The following is a 7,454-nucleotide window of genomic DNA, read 5'->3' on the forward strand; positions in this document are numbered from 1 at the left end:
GAGCCTTGTGGGATGGAAAGAATTACAGCCCTGTAGCAGAGCCTATAAGCCAATCAGACATTGGGGGGTTGTTGCAGAGGTACAGGGAAACAGCCAAGCTCTGACAAGCACCAATCTAGTCCTGCTGGTGAGATGATGAGGCCAAGAAGTAAGATAAAGATTATGTCAAACCTGTGGTAGAATCAACCCCGACAAAAAAAAAAAAAAAAAAAGATTTGATCCGGGCAAATTTCTTCCTCAGTGGGAGGAAATGGCAACCGACAGATTAGACATCTTCTACTGTAATCTGTATAAAGCTTTGAAATATATGTCGGCTGCAGGCCAATTTTTTTGGTTCTCTCTCTCTTTCTTTTTCTGTCATCCCATCACAAACCCTCTCTCTCTCTCTCTCTCTCTCTCACACACACACACACACACACACACACACACACACACACACACATAAGTCAAATGACCAGAAGAGTTAGCATAGCTGCAGATAGAGAGAGGCCTGGAACTAACTGGACTCTTGTCCAGCAAGCATCTGTAACAGCAGCACAAGTATGTGTGCACATGTGTGTGTATGTGTGACTCCTGTGCGAGTGTTCACCCTCTCCTCCTACATTGGCTGTCATTACTGCAGCCTGTCAAGACCCAGTCTAATGATGTCTCACCTGACAGCCTCACAACCTTGCACCAAACAAGTGGCACACTATAGGAACAGGAGACGGAGGAGGGGGAGAAGAGCAGGGAAGAATACCAGCATCCCCTGTTGGAAAATAAGAAAACCTAGAGGAAAATACAATAGATAAACCCCATATTGTTTTTCAATGAAGTGGCAAAGTATGAAATTCATGGTCGAGATGCAACTTAAAGAGAGAAGTGTCCTCAGTAGCTTGTAGGCCAGTGCAATTGCCATGTGATACAGCGAAGACGGCCGTTGCTTAGGCAGCAAGTATGTCTTAAGGAATAGCCATTATGGTAAGCAGGTCATTTTGCTGTCTGAGTTCTGGAGCAATTTGCTTTATTCATCCAGTTCTGCGGGTATAAGTCTTGCGCTCCCTCAAGACTAAAAAGTAGGAGCAGAAGATTCTTTTGATGAGGGACAAATAGGAATATTGCTGCGCTGTGTGAATAGGGTGCAATTCCCCCGGGTTTCCATTGTCCTTGTAGCATACTGTATCTGTCCGGTCTGTACCTTCCCCACTCCTCTGCTGCTGCCCAGAGACAGATGAGGAGAAGAATGTGCAGGTGTGTTGGATTTTTCCGCCTCGTCATCCCTTTTTAGATTCAGAAAAATGAGCGTGTTGAAAAATATGCAATTTGTTTTGTTGGATACAGAATGAAAAATCAATTTTCAAGGTGTGATGTGAACGTTAGCAGCCAAAATACATTTAATTTAGCCTTCCTTTGCCATCATTAGTGAAGGACAGAGTTTTCTCCTCTTTTTTCTTTTCCTGGAGCCTGTACACGTCTGGTTATGTCTTTGAGTTGACATTCCTCGCTGTCTGTATGTCCCTGGGCTGTGATGACCCCATGCTGGGGCTCCAGGGCCCCGCCATAAGGGCCTGAAGTGCTTTGCCAGGGTGACTTATAGCTGCTACAATGAGAGACACATTCAGACACAGTCATGCACTTACATGCAGACACACGGAAACACTAATTCACACGAGTGCGTCAGACTCATGTACGCAGACACAAACATACATGTTTCCACTCTGTCAAGTGTTTTTTTTCACAGGCTGGATGCATGTTTTCAACCACCAAACCAAAAATGGTAAAATTAGTTTAATGCTGTATCTAAACTATTTTGTTAGAGTAAGTGGCACTTTTTTGCAAATGGAGAGAGAGGTCTTCATTCTTTCTTTCTTTCTTTCTTTCTTTCTTTCTTTTGTTCGCTAATCTTCCTGGGGTCCTTACAGCAAAAACTCAAATTAAAGTCACAGTATCTAAGAATTGCCCACCTGTTGAAGGTCACTCACAAACAAATAGGCTGCTAGCCGTTAGCTCAGTTAGCCGTGAAGCTAGCCATCCAGACTGGATTTTACATAACATCAAATCTGTCCTTTCTACACATTCTGTTGATAATTTCAATTGTTTTTTGGATGTTTTAAACCAGATTTTTGTTACGTATTGCACCTTTAACATCATGCTAGCCGCAAAACAAATACAAAAAACACAAAACTGGCACGCACACATGTGCCGTCAAGAAAAAAAACAAAAATTCAACAGAAAGATACTAAACCGGCAACAACATCTATGTTTGATTGCACGGTTCCAGTTTCAAAGACAGCTTGAAAAATAAAATCTATCCTGAATCTGACTAGTATTTTAAAACCCGAAGCAACAGCAGGAGGGACGTCAAATGGCAAACTCCAGCTCTAACGGCATACTCCCATAATAAATCACTCTCCGCACAATAGCAAGCACGTACACACATGTGTAGACACACCTGGCCACCCCTTTACTCGCTCCATTCTTGCTGCTCCATAGCCCCACCCAGTGTAGAACAAGAAGTGCATGACGGTGCTCTCTTGGACATGAGGATTTAATAGGTGACCCTGGGCTGCATGCTGGGTCCCCCGCTGCCTGGGCTCATCCAGCCGTAAAATGAGGCACAGGCAGGACCCGGCTGGTAATGAGAACTGGCATTTTGCGCAGGATAACCTCGGGAAAATCGCTTCTATAAATACCTTCTATAAATAAAAGTGTACCTTGGCCCAAGACTGCGTAAGGGGCTTTCTCTGAAAAGGTCATCCATTGCCCCGACTCCGCCGCGACTCACCATGTTCTTGTTTTCCTCCTCTCCCGTACCTCCCCGTCTGTCCTGTGTGTCTCCCTCTTTTTTCTTTCTTCTTCTTATTTTATAAGGTCTTTGTGTTTTAACTGCACAGAGGATGGTATGTTATCATTTATGTCATACGACCCTTGGAGGACCCGTTCATCCTTCTCACGTGAGTCCCCTCTTCTAATGATTCTGTATCCTTGACCTTGGTCAGCCGTCAGGACGTACATCCGGAATTGAGCGAAAAGGAGACAGATGAAGGGAGAAAGAGGAAGACACAGATTGAACAGGAAAGTAATGAATAAACTCAGCAAATTTGCTAAAACATGTCAGAGGAGGAACAGGTTTTGGGGTTAGCTAAACTGGCCCTGTGTTAATTACCCCCCAAAGGCTTGCATGTGTGTGTCTCTGTGTGTGTCGACACCATGGCCATGTCTCATTCGTCAGTGCCACGAGTAATCTGTCAGATTTAACAGTAGCAACCATGTTCTCTCCTAGGCGTACAGTATTTTTTGTCACATTCTTCCATACACAAAATTGTTGTGCATTTAATCTGCTAAACAGACCATCCTTCCAAGGAAAATGAATTAATTATTACAACAAATTTCATCTGTTTATTGCATTCCAAGTGAAAATGTCTGAAAGGAGAAAGAAGTTGTGATGAGAGCAAAGGAGAAGGTCAGGTGATTCACAGGTTTTGGAGTTAGTCCAGTACATCGCATCAGCTGGCAACTGCAACACATGGCTGCAATGTAATCCTTAGGGGAATCTCCGACTGTCAAAGATACGTCCCCTAAAAGGGATTGTTTTTGCCACTGACAGGCTGAGGTTTTTTTTTTAAGTGTCTGACAACATTACAGAAACAATTCCTATGGAGATTGACCTGTTTGTTTAATGATGAAATCCTTTTTGTAACCAGAAAACACGAGAGGAGAGGCCTCGCTCTAAAGTCTTGCGAGAGGGAAGTTGTTGCAGGAAGAAATGCGAGTCAGAGTTGGAGGAAGAAGTTTGGAGGCTACTTAGACAAACTGCCAGCAATATTTTTTTCTTCTGGTTCCAAAACTTATTTTTCAAAAGGTCTAATTCTGTAGAAATTGTTTGTTGTCAGACATTTAGAATAACAACCTCTGCCTGAGTGGCAAAAACAGGCACTTTTCGTGGACTTTGACATGCGGAGTTGCCCCAAAGGATTACATTGCAGCTATTGCAGCTGTGTTGCAACTGCCAGCTAGGGTGATCTATTAGACTGATACCAAAACTTTTGGTCGGAATAAATCATTCATACACCAAAACATGGAAATAAAGGGCCCAGGTTTAAAAATATTGGTATTTTAATACGAACCATGCTCTTTCTCTATACTTAACAATGTTGTTTTTGTGCCTGCTCTTAACCAAAATATAAATGGAGTATCCACTCATCAGTTTTGGAAGGCACAAACAAATGATAGCCAATAGGGGCATCAGATCAGAAAAAGCTTCAATGTGTTGTTCTTAAGGTCTTTATAGCTAAATAATGTGTATTATCACATTTTCACTGTACATTAACTTATTTATCCCAAGGCTGGGTCATTTTCAGTGAGGGTTAACTGAGAGACCAAGTGTTACTTGGTTTGAGGAAATGCTCCTTCGTCCTCAGTTCAATAAATTATTTATGTGCCCATTACATTACCTGGATAATGCATCGCAAGAGAGATTAAAAAATATTGCCATTTTTCTTAGCTCACGAGAAGTTGATGTTCGTACAGATTAGACTGAAAATTAAACTGCAGCGTGAAAGTCTGCGCGACTGTTGCATAAGTCCATTAAATGATCTGACACTTTCCTTTTTTCATTCCTCCTTCTTTCTCTGTGGGAGCTTTCATGACACAGAAGGAGCCAAGGACTCTCTCTGCAGGCCAGGTCACTTCTTAAACTTCGCTTAGCCCCCATTTTACTGCCTGCGGGCAGCTTAAACTGATTAGCCTCGACCCTACTAGGACTGGCTGACCTCCCAACGCATCCAATACCACTTATTGATCAATATTCATATTGATTCCAGGCCCCCTTTGCCGGATCAAGGGCGAATATTTCTATTGATTTAACCAGATTAGAGAAGACAAAAGGTTGCCAAATCAGTTTAGATGCAACCTGCCAACGGGATATGACAGCAAGCTGCATGGGGATTTCCAGCTAGGATTAGATTTGATGAGTGTTAACTGTGGAATTGATATAGCTGTAGGACTGTACCGATCGGTAGCTAATCAAGTAACACAGTATGTTAATGCAGTCGTGCTTGCCCTTTAAATGCATAAGGTTATAGCAATCGATTTACCTTGCTAAACCCAGCGTTAGATCAAACGCAGATAGTGGTTCATAAGTTATAGCTGGATTTTGATGATGGTGAAAAGAACAACAGCGCAGGGGGATATTTGTTTCATAACCAACATAATCACTTAATACTACTTAATACAAGTGAAATTGTGTGGGTGATAATTTTACTTGACAAGAAATTTTGAAAGGAAGTAGGTTCAGTCAAGAAATAAATTGTTTTAATAAGTGTTAAACTGTGAAAATGTGAAATGAAATCAAGGCAATTTTAAGATTTCATGACTAAGACATTAACGACATTCAATTTTAAAGGTGCAATATGCAGGAATTTTAGTTAAATACATTTGAAAATTAACTAACATAAGTCCAGCTCACTAGCTAACGGCTGCTACAGTTAGCGGTTACTCTGGTGAAATGCTGCCCCCTGTTTGAATTCAACAAGAAGCTAATTTTTACATATTGCACCTTTAAGAATAAACCACAAATTCCAAGATAGAAACTAAAATTAAATAAAACTGGTTCACAATCCCAGTTAAACTGATATTTTTAGTGCTGCATTTAATATCAATTAAAATGACTAATATGTCTGCATTAGTTAGACATCACCTGTGTTGTCCTTGTCCTAACTAGACTCTGAAGACTCCACTGACACGGTTTGTTCGACACCACAGTAAGAGAGTACAAGCTGTTACACTGCAGACAACACTCTCACATATGCATTCACATACTGTGCGTGCGTGCATGTGTGTGTTGTGCATGCACACCGCATCCTTTATTAAGCCATGGGAAAACATGCTTCCACCCCCATTAAATATTGATGTCCTTAGTGGGCTAAAATGAGTGAATAAGTCATGAAACACTGACAACACAACACTCAAAGAAATGGAGAGCATGCGGACATTTGCAATGTGTGATGTGTGAATGTTACCGCAGAGAGTGAGAGTGCTGGGGAGAGAGAGATGCGATGAATAAGAGAACATCAGTGGTGGTCTTTCCGAATGAAAAATGTGTTTAGGAAGCGGGACACAAGAAAATGTGGCCTTCCATTTAGGGCTTTGAGGATCACTGACAGTGAATAGACCCCACTTTGTTCCTTTAAAGTGGTTTTTGAGCGCTATATGCTAATAGTATATCTAGTTTTACCATAATAGAGATGTTTTATCCATACCTTTGCTTTGGCTAGCCTTATGTATAAATTGGCAGCCTCACATTGGACAAAAAACCCTTCGCGGACCTTTTCTCTTTGTGAGCTAAACGACAGTAATTGAAAGATCGAGGTTCACCGGCTGACATTGGCTCCAGCAGCTGAAGAAATGGCTGCCTCTCTTCCGCTGTCCCCGGTGGTCTCATTTTGCGGACATCACTTTTTTGGGTCAGCGAGTTAATCCCAAAAATATGTCCTGCCAGAGCCTCGCCATTTATCTGGGTGGGTATTCTGTGTCAAGCTCAGCATGGCTAATTCTCTCTGGGACTCCCCTCTGCTGTGGAAGACAGACCTGACTGGCAAACTCGCACATTATCGCCACAGTCATCTGATCCGTCTCTGCTCTTCTACTCCCCTTGAGAGATCTCCAGAGATCCAGAGCGCCACAAAACAGCGGGTTAGGCATACATGACAATGAAGACTTGCAAGACTACAAATACAGCTTTAATGTAATAAGGGAAACCATTACGCAAACCTTATTGTTGCCCTTGGCCAGATGTTTGATCTTCAAGGACCTTTATATCATTTCCAGTCTTCATCAGTCTGATTAATCACCCAGAATGGCATAATGTTTTTGAAACCTCTCACTTGCCCACCACCAGTTCCAATTTCACCTTTTTTTTTCCCAACTCTGTTTGACATCCAAAAGAGAACTTACCATCAAGCTGAAAACCATTTAAGTTGTTCATACAAAGTCTAAGCGCACTTACAGAATGCCCTCCCACTGCACCCCGGCGCAATGTGTACTTTTTCGCCACAGGCCTTTCAGGAAGAAGAATTCATAGGCCTGTCAAGTGCCATACAGGGGTTGAATGTGGTCATTTATAAGAAGCCGACTGGAGCACAAAAAAAGCAAGAGAAGCCATTTTGGTGCTGTCAGAGGGGTTTGTGGCTCTAAAAGGCTGTGGCAATGTGCTCTGACACTCGGGGTCTTGTATGGTGCTTTTAAGAGCTCTGCGTGGGCACTTTCGGCATCACACACTGCCGAGCAAGACAAAAACATACCTGTCACTCGCAAACACTACAGCTGCACTTAAAGAGATTCCTAGCTGATTTCATGCCAGCAGAGGTCTTGAGGTGACTTTTGTGACAGTTTTGTTGTACAGTAAAGCTTTCTTTCTTTCGCGGCAGCTGGACGTGAAGCCACAGCTCTTCATGCCTTCACGCGCAAAGATGTTT

The sequence above is a fragment of the Pagrus pagrus genome, assembly GCF_965226575.1.
Source record: "Pagrus pagrus genome assembly, chromosome: 18".
NCBI classification, from domain to species: domain Eukaryota; kingdom Metazoa; phylum Chordata; class Actinopteri; order Spariformes; family Sparidae; genus Pagrus; species Pagrus pagrus.